Genomic DNA, 12,215 nt, shown 5'->3' on the forward strand with positions numbered 1-12,215 from the left:
AAAAACTACAATGCGGCTTACCAAAAAAAATTTTTCTTTAAAGATTTACTTATCTGAGAGAAACGAAAAAGAGCAGGGGGGGTGGGGGAGAAGAGGGAGAGAGAAACTCAAGCAGACTCTGTGCTGAGCATGGAGCCCAATGTGGGGCTCCATCCCACGACCCTGAGATCACCACCTGAGCGGAAACCAAGAGTCTGATGCTTAACCACTTAACCACCCAGGTGCCACACAGCTTACTAAAATCTTTATTAACTGATTTAAAGTTATTTTTAAGAAAATTAGGGTTCCAGGGCATCTGGGTGGCTCAGTTGGTTAAACATCTGCCTTTGGCTCAGGTCATGATCTCAGGGTTCTGGGATCAAGCCCCGTGTTCAGCACCCTGCTCCCCAGGGAGCTTGCCTCTTCCTTCTCCTTCGACCCCTCCCCATGCTAGTTCTCTCTCTCTCTCTCTCAAATAAATAAAATCTTTTTAAAAAGAGAGAGAAAAGAAAATTAAGGTTCCAAAAATCTTTGCTATTATTCCCATTACTGATGACAATGGATTGTCTCATAGCAGTAAGACAGAACACAAATTAGAAAGGTAGGAATGGCTTGTTGTTGGCTGCCTGATTGGCTTAAAGCTCTCTGATGATATGTCATCAATTTCATCACTCAGTCTGGAGGTTAAGAGCCTTTGAGAATTCTTCCATGAACTTCTCTGAAATCTAATTACAACTATGAACTCCTACAGAATTTCTTTTCTTTCTTTCTTCTTTTTGAGAGGGGGGGGGGAGGGGGGGTTGCAGAGAGAGACAGAGGGAGAGATTGAAAATCTTAAACAGGCTACATGACCAGCACAGAGCTCCAATCAAAGCTCCATCTCACAATCCTGAAATTGTGACCTAAGCCATATTCAAGAGTTGGACATTCAAACAATGAGCCACCCAGGTGCCCCAGAATTTATTTTCTATACTATTTTTTGCTATCTCCCAAATGTTATATAGTGTTATTATAACATTCATATTTTTATATTTTTGTGTCCCTCACTTTAGCTAGCACCATACTTTCCATGTAGTCAGATCAATATTACTTTCTGCTTATTAAGTAACAACTGCATCACTATTTTTATGCAGGAAACCTACAATAGGGGGCACTCTATAATAATCTTGGACACTCAACATAGAGGTAAGAAATAAACAACTAAAAATCTGGGGCTAACAAAATTAGTCCTTTGAGTTATCAAAAGCCTTAGATCTGTGAGCATGGCAAGGTTTCTGACGAGCAACTATAACTATGAAGTCACCTCAGCAATTAAGGTTTTTTAAATACTACTTTCAAAGCCCTCTTAATCATTTCATTCCATTGTAGAAACTCATCAATGTCTCATCAAAACTCTATAAAGCTCCCTAGATTTTAAGGCTATCAAGGGTACAGCCACAACCTATTTTTCCAAATTGAGTGATTTCCCATTATTCTTTCATATATTTAATTTTCCAGCCAAATCAATTTGTTTACTTAAGCTCAAATGGCTCCTCTATCATCCCCTTATCATGCTCATATCATGCTGCCTGGTTAAAGTACTATTCATGCCTGTCACACAGCTAAATTCTAACCATCCTCCAAGAACCAATGAAAATGGTCCTCCTTCATGATGGTGTCTTTCCCTATTTTCCAATCTGAAAAGAATCTCACTCTGCCACATTTATACCACTTACTATCTGCTTCCTGAGTCATTACCAAATACTGCCTTTGACTACATTTTTTTTTTCTGTATATGACATGTGCCAACTGGTTAGCTCCCTGAAGAAAATTATGGCTACTTTTTTGTTAATATTCTAAAAGCACCTACCTATTCCCTTCAATCTAGTCATTAAATGTCTATTAAAGGAACCCATCAACACAATCCTGGTAGCCATGCATCAGCAGATCAGTTTAAAACAAATTAAGTGTTATTTATCTGTTTGACCTATGAAACAAGCCTTGTTTAATCACACCTACCATTTATGTGGGTGTGCATATGTATGTACATATGTAACTATACATTCATGATTTTCCAAAATACGCATTAAGTATATAAAATGTATATTCCAGTTTTGATTAATCATGGAACAGTTTTCCTTCATAGAGGTTAATAAGAGCTCCTCATAAAATGAAACTCTACATAATAGTACTCACCTTGGCACTACTGCACTTAACAAAAGCACTTAAAAATTCACATATGAGTACAGAGTGCTCTAAATTACAGGATTCAAATTATTTTAAATGTGTGATTAAATATGCTATAAAATTATTCTTCTGAACACTTATTTTATTTGTTAAAGAACATATGTTCTTCCTCAAAATAACATGCTATTTTTGAACTATTACTCAGCCACACACTTCCTACAAGCAGCAAAGGTTACCTCAGATAAACCTTGATTTTACAATATTTGAAAGACTTTCCTCTGCTACTCTATGCCAACTGAAAATTCATGAGTCATAGGTGAATGACAGGGGCAATTCTGGAGGTAATTTTTCCTTAATGCAGCTGGCCTGAAATAAAATTTGTTTAGCCATTAATATTTTATAAACCCCTTCATAGACATCATTTTGTTTGCTTCACAGCAATAATGAAAACAAGTTATCAGTATTATCTCCCTTTTTCAGAGGATGCATTCAGGTCTTAGAGGAGTTAAGTGAATGGCCCAAGATTACAAAGCTAATTAATTGGCCCTTACTCTACACTATCACATTTAAAATTTGAAGCACTGATTAGTTAACTTTCACTTCAATTTGCACTGACTTTAGATAGCCACTTTTTAAAATTCTTTATATATAGCTGCTTCCAAACTAGACAGTGAATTTGATACTGTCTTCATTATGTTTTTGGTCATTTCTTTTTCATTTGATCCACTGACTTTGTGTTAAGTTGGAAACTTCCGAATTATACCAAAAGATAAGAAAAATTTAAGTCAATGTACCATGTTTAAGCACTGGCAGAGACTGTGCTATGTATTTCTAACCCTTGTTTCCTTTTCTTCCAGGGCATATGGCTCGATATATTTCCCAGACTCCTTTAGGTTAAGTGGAACCATGTGATTAAACTATAAACAGGGAAAGGTAGTCAGAAGAAATCTGGACTAAAATGACACCCTTCGATGCAATCTTCCACACTCTTCTCTCTTGTTTATAGGCCAGATACAGGGGATCCACTCGGGATGACAAGGCCTTCACTGACAGGAAAGCCCCGCAATGGAAAAAGCTGGAATTCCTAAATACTGGGAAGAGTAAAGGCTTCCAACACCTGCTCCACTACCACCAACACCAACTGGAACTGGATGATGACATCGTGAGAAATAATCTTGTATTGTACTAAGCACCAAGATTTAGGGCTTGCTGGTTATATTCACCTATCCTAATTTAAACATGAATGAATAACTATTTCTCTTTTAATAAACATTCCATAAACAAAAGTATATGATTTCAATTATAGATTCCTCAGCCATTATTACCTTTCATAATGAAGTAAATGCTTTCATGGATTGCTCTGGTGTAAGTAGGCTCAAAACAAAGAAATAAGTTCAAAGTGTTAAGTAGTGGATTATACATAGCTCCTTCAAAACATGACAAGAGTAAAGTATTCTTAAATTTGGTATTTTTAAAGTTATTCTCATGTTTCATGCACTTTAAGATAAACAGAATATACACACAGGCTATATGCACAGATGGATCCTGTATATAGGAAACAGTAAGTTCATTATATAGAATATATAAACTACTCAATTGAAAATGTAAGATTTATATGGATAGTGCTCACATTTTAATGACTAAGCAAATACTATTTGTCACCCATGAAGAGAAGAGAGTGGTGACAGAGTTCCTAACTTTCAAATAGTTGACCTGTGGTTCTCTGACTATTCCTGGAATTGGTTGCAATGCACTGACTCCAGCCACCCCTCTGGATTTGAGTTATCATTGCAACTGGTTGTAGTTACACACTTCTCCTATCAATGTCCTCAGATATATCATAATTTTTTGTCTATGTTGCCTATTGAAACAATAACTTCATGAAGGCAGAAAATTCTAGCTTCTACTTATTTGATAGTGTTCTGTGCTGGCAAATACTGAGTGTTCTCAAGACCAGCTAACTGGCACATAAGACTATTTGTACAATATGTAAAAGATACTTTCTTTAGTGATATAAGTAAAAATCTAGAGGAATATGAAAATGTAATGCATCATTTTTGGAAAGCACACTCTCAAGAGATATAAGCATATATGCCTCACATATCTTCCTTCCTTTAACTCATACCTCAATGATAACAAAGCAAGTCCCTTATGCTAACTTCACAGTAATTTGCAGAACTGGGAAATATCTAAATCTGTAAGCCACCCATACCTATAAAGTCCTTCGCCTATTATCATTTATATAGTTAAAACACACATTAAATGGAAATTTTATGAATAGGAATGACAGCACCGAGTTGACACAATATTAAAAGCTGCCCCTCTGAGCAGCTAGGTGGCTCAATGGTTAAGCAGCTGCCTTTGGGTCAGGTCGTGATCCCAGGATCCTAGGATCAAGACCCACATCAGGTTCCTCGCAAGGAGCCTGCTTCTCCCTCTGCTTATGTTTCCATGTGTCTCATGAATAAATAAATAAGATCTTGAAAGAAAAAAAAAAGCAGCCCATCATTTTTAAAATTACAAATTCCCACCTGAAAAAGTTCAAAGTATCAATTGCTAATGTTTTCATTAATACCACAAAAATGTGTTCTTAGAAGCTACCCACCCTCTCTCTGGCCCAAATTCGACCCTCGAGCTTAATATAGTTAAAGCTTTAACATTTTGGTAGTAAAAAAAAAAAAAAATTGGTAGTAACTCATTTGCTAAAAAAAAATTTATTGAGCACTGACTGTGTGCTAGGCCCTAAGCTAAGTGCTAAAGACACAGAATAGTCAAGTAACCAACCTTGCCCTCAGTTTAAGGACCAATTACCAAGGAAGAGGCACATTAAGTGCATAACAATGAGTAAGAAAATGGGATGATGGAAAGACAAGTGTTAACAATTACCAACAGCAACAGAAGGCTTTAGGAACATAAAAGCTGGGAGATTGCTGAGTTTAACTCATCCCCTTAGCCTTTTGCTGAGGATTCAGACTGTACTGGAAGAACATGCAAGATATATTTTTGGTTGCCCAGGAAATGTTTTTTCTCTCCTACTAAAACACTAGTTTCTGTTGGGGGGATATAATCACCTCCTTCTACATGTTGCCTCTAAACCCAATACTGTTTGTTCTTCTGTTCCTTCTAATTTATCTCACATAAACCCATCCCAACTTCAATAATATGATAATCTAGAGAGATAGAAAGCATTTTCACAAACTTTACACAACTATCATTTATCTGGATATGGGAGATTTTCCTTCTTATTTTAATAGTCCACTGCTGCTTCTCTTCTTAAAAGTCTTATGGGCAGGGGCTTCTTAATGCAGTTCCCTTTAATAACATGCAGTTCCCTCTTTTGTTCCCAATATTGTTACTTACCTCAGAGCTGCAAAAACATTAATTTTCTTTGGATTTCTTCATCTTCCAGGGCAGAATCTTGACTAAAATTAGCAGGCATCTTTATAATGGATTCAATTCTTATTTTAAAAATATTTACAACCTCTCATCTTAGTTTTTTACCTACGAGGGGGTATAACCTATTCATTGAAAGAAAGATTAACAGATATTAAAATAAAATGTTAAAGAACTAGGTACCTAATTCCTAATAACTTAATTGGTGTTTTCTCCCGGAAAAATAGAAAGATCATTCACCGATAAGGAAAAGTTAGTTTGGGAGGGAGTTGGGGATAGGTTTGTCAACTTACAGTTTATTAAATCTTCTTTTAGAAAAGGGTTAGTCCTTTTTTTATTTTTTAAAGTTTATATCCAACATGGGGCTCAAACTCATGACCCTGCGATCAAGAGTTGCATGCTACCTTGACTGAATCAGGTAGGCACCACTAATTTTTACTTTTTATTTTTTTTTATTTTATTTATTTATGATAGTCACACAGAGAGAGAGAGAGAGGAGAGACATAGGCAGAGGGAGAAGCAGGCTCCATGCACCGGGAGCCCGATGTGGGATTCGATCCCGGGTCTTCAGGATCGCGCCCTGGGCCAAAGGCAGGCGCCAAACCACTGCGCCACCCAGGGATCCCAATTTTTACTTTTTAAATTAAGTTTTTTAATTTTTAATTTCAGTATATTTAATGTATGTGTTATGTTAGTTTCAGGTGTACAATATAGTGATTCAACAATTCCATACATTACCTGATGCTCATCATGATGAGTGTACTCTTTAATCTCTGTCACCTATTTCTCCCATTCCTCTCCTCCTCCACCCCAGTCTGCCCTCTGGTAACCATCAGTTTGTTCTCCACAGTTAAGTCTGAGTCTATTTCTTGGTTTCTCTTTTTCTTTCTTCCTTTGCTTCTTGGTTTTGTTTTTCAATTTAACATATGAGTGAAATCACATGGTTTTTATTTTTGACTTATTTCTCTTAACATTATATTCTCTAGCTCCATCCATGTTGTGGCAAATGGCAAGATTTCATTCTTTTTTATGACTGAAAAATATTCCATTGTGTATCTATACCCCATCTTTTTTATCCATTCATCGGTCTACGGATGCTAGAGCTGCTTCCATAATTTGGCTATTGTAAATAATGCTATAAATAATGTAAATAGAGGAGTATGTATCTCTTTGAATTAGTGTTTTTGTATTTTAGGAGTTGATACCCAGCACTGCAATTGCTGGATTGTAGATAGTTCTATTTTTAACTTTTTGAGGCAATTCCATGCTGTCTTTTACAATGGCTGCACCGGTTTGCATTTTCACCAACAGTGCATGAACATCCTTTTTTTTTTTCCAAATCCTCACCAGCACTTATTGTTTTTTTTTTCATTTTAATCATTCTGACAGGTGTGAGGTGATATCTTGTAATTTTGATTTGTGTTTCCCTGATGATAAGTGAGATAGAGCATCTTTTCATATGTCTGTTGTCCATCTGTATGTTTTCTTTGGAGAAATGTCCATCCACGTCTTCTGCTCATTTTTAAATAGATTATTTGTTTTTCAGGTGTTGAGTTGTATAAGTTATATACTGTAGATACTAACGCTTTATCTAATATGTCATTTGCAAATGTCTTCTCCCATTCAGTAGGCTTTTAGTTCTGTTAATTGTTTGCTGTGCAGTAGCTTTTTATTTTGATGTAGCCCCATATAGTTTATTTTTGCTTTGTTTACCCTTTCTCAGGAGACATATCTAGAAAGATGTTGCTACAGCTGATGTCAGAGAAATTACTGCATGTGTACTCTTCTAGGATTTTTATGGTTTCATATCTCACATTTTGAGAGATTACTCCTAACTCAATTTTCAGTTTACTTTTGTGTATGGTGTAAGAAAGTGGTCCAGTTTCATTCTTTTGCATGTAGCTGTCCAATTTTCTCAACACTATTTCTTGTAAAGACTATCTTTTCCCCATTGCATATTCTTTCCTCCTTTTTCAAAGACTAATTGACCATATTGAACATATAATTATGGGTTTATCAAATTTTTGCCTGTTTTAAAAACTATAACCTGAAATTGGGAAATACTAAGAATATAAAATACTATAGAAAAATTAAGATTTTTTAGGATTTTTGTGATAACAGATACAACAGCTTTTTTATCCAACTGAATCTGTAAGATTCCAGCTGCAAAAAGTCTGAATCTTAGTTTCAAAACTACAATTATTGGATAGCACAGTAATTTATTTGATTTAATTACAAAGCAAAGTCATTTCTATTTTCAACTGCTGCAGAATAACTGCCTTTAGATATTTGTTTAAATAATCTAAATGATTGATGAATAAATCAATATTGATTTATTCAATATTGACTGAATAAATTAATTACTGAATGGCTTAATCTAGCTCTTTGAAACATAGCATTTAACACAATGATTGGCACATACTAGATACCCAAGAAATGTTCATTAAGATTGACACACTCTTCCACAGCCTAGTAAGAAGATGTCTTGAGGACCAATTTTCTCAGACTTCAATTGTATCTCATATTTCAGCCTCATTCATCTCATGCAGTGCTTGAGAGAAACTGACCTTCATAAGAAATATTCAGCTGATAGAACAATTATTGAATAAGAGTAGCATGCTGCAATCCAGTGAAATCTTCCATTTTCAAGCCCCCATGAAACTATCCATTAGTGTTCATAAGCATTCACTTGATACTTGGAAAGGTAAAGAAATAAGCTAAGCATGAAAGAATGTGCCAGAAGATGTTCTGGATAGTGTTTGCTCAAAAACTGCCAACAAAACCAGCCAAGTTCCATGTCAAAATACCATACTCAATGAATGCAAGGGTTCCTCATCTTTATTATACAGCTACTTTTCAGAAAACTCTTTCCTAAAACTTTTTAATGTCATAAGAGCACAAAACTAGTTAAAATGAACTGTGTCTATTCATAACACTAGGATTAATGGTCTGGTGTTTATATGCTCCTCCATTACTAGAACATGTAAAGAAAGTTAAATTCTTTTCATCTCAGCAACTTTAGAACCTATTTGTGATTTAAAAAAATTAAAAACCTCAAATAGCAAATTCAATTAGGAAATTTGCAATTGCTTTTTTAATCTTCCATATTTTAAAAATTTAATTATCCCAGACAAAACTTTATTAGCTAAGTTATACATAATACATTTTTATGTAGCTAAATAAATTAAGCATTATAAAGGCCTTAAAATAGGCACTGCATACAATTTCCTGTTTTTCCAAGGGTCTGGAAGGAAAGACTATTCCTGTATCTTCAAAATCTCCAAAAAAATTAAATTGTCAAAATTTTCTTAGTTTTTGTAGAGATCAGCTAACCTATAAGAAGCACATGTGAACAAAAAAAGAACCTTTACTGGAGAGTCTTTAAAAGTATTTATATTTTAAAACATTAGGTTTATTTTAGTGGTTCAGAAGAACAACTTTCTCTTCAGATCAGTTTCTCATTCTTCACTATCTTGCAGATATATTTATTTTTCTTTTCATTTTATTATTTTTTAAGATTTTATTTATTTATTCATGAGAGACAGAGAGAGAGAGGCAGAGACGTAGGCAGAGGGAGAAGCAGATCTGATCCCAGGACTCTGGGATCATGACCTGTGCCAAAGGAAGACACTCCACCAATGAGCCACCCAGGTGCTCCTATTTTTCTTTTTAAATGATAGGGATTATCCTGCAAATCTTTGGTGCAGAAAATGGAACAATATTTTACAAAGAAAATTATCACTAACATGAATTAACTATACAATTATGTTATAAAATAGAAGATAGTAAGATTTCTAATGATAGTGAAAAGCCAAAGAACAGAGTACTGCCCCCATTTCTTTCTCTACTCAGTATTCCCAATTCCTCCTGTCCCATATTCCCTTACACCCATTCCAGTCTGATTTACAAGCTAATCATTCCACTTAAACTGTTACACCACAACCTGTTATATCAATAGTCCATTCAGCAGCACCAATCTCTTGAGCACTCTCTCTTCCTTGGTTCAATTTTTTTACTTGGTTTTCCAATTACTACACACCCATTTCCTCCTACTTTGGTTCCTCCTCTTCTGGTTCCTTCTCATTATCTGTTCACCTTTAATCCCTCAAAGACTGCTCCCAGTAAATGGCATTAAATACCATCTCTATGCTATTGACTCTTAAATTTTTATCTCCACTCTGGGCCGCCTTTCAGAATTCCAGACACACACATCTAACTACTAAACGTTTTCATTTGGATGAACAGGTATCTCAAACTCAATCTGCCCAAACTATATTCCTATTGTTCCCCCTAAACCTGTTTCAGCTTCCCCATCCTAAGGCAATTTCATCCTTTTAGTCATGTAAGTCAGAATCACTAGGGCAATACTTGACTTCACTTTTCTATTACACCCAAATCCAGTTCATCCACAAGTCCTGTTGGCCCCAGCTTCAAAATATTTCTGGAATCCGACCCCTAAGCACTTCCACTATTGCCAACCTTGTCTGAGCCATCATCTTCTTTTACCTCTTCAAAAAATTTTCTGAGTATAGATGCTATACAATGCTACATTAGTTTCAGGTGTACAACACAGTGATTCAAGTCCTCTATACATTATACTATGCTCATCACAAGCATAGTTACCATCTGTCACCATATAACGTTATTACGATACTACTGACTATATTCCTTATGCTATATTTTTCATCCCTGTGACTTATTCATTCCATAATTGGATCAATCTTCTCCCTTCCACCCTTGTCACACACTCCTCCAATCTACTCTCCCATGGAGCATTTCATTCTTCAGTTTGAACCTCTGGAATAGTATTCTACTTCATTCAGAGTAAAAGCCATAGTCCTTACAACTGCTTAAAAGGGACTCATCTCTCCTTTACTTCACAGACTTTCTCCCCTACCAACCTGTTTCATTTACTGTGCTCCAACCCACAATGGCTTCTTGGTCTTCCTCAAAATGCCATGCGCATTTATAAAAGCAGAAAGCAGATTAATGGTTGTCAGGGTCTGGGAGGGAGAAGAAAACTGAGGGGATGACTCCTTAATGGGTATGGGGTCCCCTTTTAGGGTAATGAAAATATTTTAGAACTAGATAGTAGTGATGGTTGCATAATATTGTGAATGTACTAAGTGCCACTGAATTATACAGCTTAAAATGGTAAATTTTATGTGTATATTACCATTTTTTTAAATGCCAAGTATACTTCCAACCTTTGCTGTAGTTGTTTCCTCTGCCCAGAGTCTATTGTCCCAAATATCCACTTGTCTAACTCCTCTCCACCCATGTCTTTATTTAAGATCACATTCCCAATCAGGCCAAACCCTGATCACCCTATGCAACAACGCTCCTTACTCTGTTTCTCCCTTACCCTACTCAACCCTTCTTTTTTTTTTCCCCCACAACACTTATTTTCTAACATGGTAGATAACATACTTATTCAATACATACATTGTTTACCATCTCCTTTGCTAGGATAAGAGCTCCAAGAGGCAGGGGTCTTTGCCTATTATATTTAATGACAGATTCCAAGTGTTCAGAGAAGTGCCTGGTGCACGTTAGCCCATAAACATCCTGTGAATAAGTGCTCTTCAGTGTTCCCAGAGATGGGTAAGAACTGAACAGTTGTAGTGATTTATTAATTTCTGGAAACTATTTAACTGAAAACAGGAAGAAAACACAGTTTTTAAAAAAACTATAACTTACTTATAACTATTTTTTAGAAAACTATCACAACTTAACCTGATTTCTTAAAAAAGAATATATATATATATATATAGTCTGATATAAGTGAGGCAATTTTCTAGATGTTAGGAATTCAATGGTGAACAAACAGGCATAGTACTCCCTCTTCTCAACTATAGCAGGAATTTTATGGAGAATTCATTGTGGCAAAATAACCTCCTGAGAATTTAAGTTAGTCTTGTTTTTCACAAATTCAGCTTCACCAAGGAGGAATAAAAGATTTTTTTGTCATCTCTGCAACCCTTAGAAGTTAACCTTTAAAAACCACCTCAGTATTCTTAAAGTTGTCCTTTTTGAATTATTGACCTGAAAGAAGTTTCAGCTGGGTGAATGCCCCAAAGACAAATTCTAACTGGGCCTCTGCACTGGGAGGCCAAAGCCCTTGAGTTTTTGTTTGGAGATAGTTTTTGTTTGAAAAGGAAGAGCAGTGAGATCTCAGTGTTAGAAATGGCCCCATCTCTTGGGAGGGCAGGGAGGAGTCTAATAGTTTGCAGATACTCTGAAAAGATAGGGATTACAATTTTATAGGATATAAGATACATGAGCCCATTTGATAGTGCAGCTTCTAAGGAAACAGTATCACAAAGGGATGCCTGCTGGCAGCCATGAGGGAGAAAGAATTAGTACTACACACTAAAGCTTGGAAGTTGAAGCAAAATTTCCCCATCTTCATTTCCCCTGAATGAAACCAGCTGCCAGTGGAGCCACCCAAACTGAACTGACACCACTTGCCTAAATGAAGAGCCCAGGGAAGTGACCAACATGCACTAATGATTGAATCTCATCCCATCTCCATTTACTAGAAGCAAGTAAGTCTTCAGATGCTCAAACACATGTAGGAAGAATGGAGCATCTCCAAACTAAGTGATATTTGCTTTCTGGTCAGTCTTGGTTACCAAAGAAAAACTGAAGACAACTCTTTCAACATCTTACTAAGC

General features: G+C 35.9%; 1 protein-coding gene and 1 long non-coding RNA gene across 5 annotated transcripts in view; one reads left to right on the forward strand and one right to left on the reverse strand.

Moving 5' to 3' along the window:
- LOC140608917 (uncharacterized) overlaps positions 1-3,421 on the forward strand; it is a 44,794-nt gene extending 41,373 nt beyond the window's left edge. The window contains exon 3 of the long non-coding RNA XR_012010916.1: positions 3,152-3,421. This is a non-coding gene — a long non-coding RNA (uncharacterized lncRNA). The remainder of the gene's footprint in view (positions 1-3,151) is intronic.
- HDAC9 (histone deacetylase 9) overlaps positions 1-12,215 on the reverse strand; it is a 911,611-nt gene that overhangs the window by 750,472 nt on the left and 148,924 nt on the right. The window lies entirely within an intron of this gene.

This window comes from Canis lupus, chromosome 18 (assembly GCF_048164855.1).
Source record: "Canis lupus baileyi chromosome 18, mCanLup2.hap1, whole genome shotgun sequence".
Lineage (NCBI taxonomy): Eukaryota > Metazoa > Chordata > Mammalia > Carnivora > Canidae > Canis > Canis lupus.